The sequence below is a fragment of the Babylonia areolata genome, chromosome 7 (assembly GCF_041734735.1).
Source record: "Babylonia areolata isolate BAREFJ2019XMU chromosome 7, ASM4173473v1, whole genome shotgun sequence".
NCBI classification, from domain to species: domain Eukaryota; kingdom Metazoa; phylum Mollusca; class Gastropoda; order Neogastropoda; family Buccinidae; genus Babylonia; species Babylonia areolata.
Window position 1 is genome coordinate 18,001,415 of NC_134882.1, and position 2,500 is coordinate 18,003,914.

The window sequence follows — 2,500 nt, forward strand, 5'->3', positions numbered from 1 at the left end:
GTAATCCATGTCAGCGTTCGGTGGGTTATGGAAACAAGAACATACCCAGCATGCACACCCCCGAAAACGGAGTATGGCTGCCTACATGGCGGGGTAAAAACGGTCATACACGTAAAAGCCCACTCGTGTGCATACGAGTGAACGCAGAAGAAGAAGAAGAAGAAGGATGCAATACCGAAAGCAGGTGCGTGCGCGCGCGCACACATGCACATTTACACACACACACACACATCTTAAACATTAATGCACCCCCACTGGGATGCAGACTTAGCAACCCCTACATTGACTCAGCACGTGCACACAAAGTAATTCATGTGCTGCGCGCACGCGCTCGCGCTTTCACACACGCAGGGACATAACTGCACGTGCGCCGGAAACTATGCGCACATTATACCACACAACGCCGCTCAACAGCACCTCGGGTCAGGTGTACACAGAGTGCATGCGATCATACATGTCAGTGCAGATTCGTTGACATTGCCAGTGACATGTGCTGACACACACACACACATCGTTCAATAGTATTGAACCAAGCCCACCAGCAGACCCTCAGCATGTCATCAGTCATCCCTGACGACTCCAGTGAAAAAAACAAAACAAACAAAAAAACCCAATAACACATGAAGGCCACACACCCCTTTTGTGCCGGTGTAAGCAGCATTAAGCTATCCCCTCCTGTTTGGTTTTTTACCCCGGGGTAATTAATTCGGCGTTAGCCTCGAATGACCCTTTTTGGTGTCAATTGTGAATTGTAGCTTGTCAAGAGCGACCCCCCCCCCTCCCCCCGCGGCCCCCCCGCCCCGCCCCGCCCCGGCCCCCGAACATCCCCTCCCACTAGTTGGAAATTACCCATACTTCTCCTGGTTTAATCAAGTTACTGAAAATGGAAGGGGAAAGGGGAGAGGGGTGGGGGTGGGGTGGGGGGTCGTTCTGGGATAATCCGTACTATCCCCTGCCCCGCTCTTCCACTCTTCTTCCCCGTTATACCTTAACAGACGCAAATGTGGGGTGTGTGGGATGTGAGGTGTTCCACTCTGATAACCTGTATTGGTTTTAACCAGGCCAAACCAGGGAGGGGGTGGGGCATTTAAAAATCATCCTTGAATGACCCCCCCCCCCTCACTCCCTACTCCCATATCTATTATCAGGTGATGGGGGCAGGGGGGTAGAATCGAACTGGGAGGTGAGGGGTCGGGTCAGTTCTGACCATTAAAAGTTTATCCCCCCCCCCCCACCACCACCCCGGGGATCATTCCAGACCAGTGTACACAGACCCTGGTGTTAATCTGGACTTGCCAGGTTTGACCTCGGGGTACACACACACACACACACACACACACACACACACACACACACACACACACACACACACACACACACGTATCCAATAGGCTGCTGCACCAAGAACAATAACTCCGCTCTTCACACAAGCCCTGGGGCGTGTCCACAACAGGCCTTCTGATTATCGAAACAAACCAGAGCCACCATCACCGCAAAGCAATCGAAAGGCAAGGCAGAAGCCGTGGTTATGAATCACGTTCGCAGCAAAAAGCTGTGTTGCAATAGTTGAAGTGTATTCTGATAGGCTGGTTCGGTTACTGGCTTGATAGTTTGCTTGAGTGTGTGTGTGTGTGTGCTTATTTTAGCTTGGTTTAAAAATGTATGTGGAGTGAAAATGAGGTGTTGATTTTGATATTTTTGAAATATTATTTTGATTGACCTTTTAACATCATCAAGATGACAACGATGATGATGATAACGATGATGATGATAATTATCATCATCATTGTTTCTCTTTGACGTGCTTACTTATGTGAAGTGAATGGTAATAGATATGGGAAGTGTGCATGCGTGTGAATGACTGGTGCGAAAGCGCTTTGATTTGTCTCTGCACAAGATCCAGCGCTATATAAATACCATTATTATTATTAAGAAACAGAATATTTTAAAATCTGAGTTGAATTAGTTCGTAGGCTGAACAAGATATGGTTTTATTTTCTCCCTCCCCCCCCCCCCCAAAAAAAAAAAAAAAAAAAAAAAATTCTATGAATATTGTTTTAATTGACCCTTTTTTCTTTATTTTTTAACTTCCTTTTCATTTTGTTTCTTTTGACTGGTTTTAAGAACTTGTGGGTATTCAGCCCTGAAAGGGCTCTTTCGTGGTTGGTCATGCTGTAGAGAACATGGTTTCATTTGATTTGCTGTGCAATTTCTCTCTCTCTCTCTCTCTCTCTCTCTCTCTCTCTCTCTCCTCTGTGCCTCTGTGCGTGCGCGCGTGTGCGTGTGCGTGTTCGTGTGTGTTTGTGTGTGTACTTACTTGCCCTCAGTGGTCTATGACAAACCGAACAATGTGATTAAGGAGAAACACGATATGACAGTGGAGGAAAAATATGTCTTTATAATGACTTTATCAGCAAATGGTCTCCATATAAATCCTTGTTTTTTTAAAATACAAATTGAAATAAGAATATATATTGTGTCTATACAGTTCTGATATTGT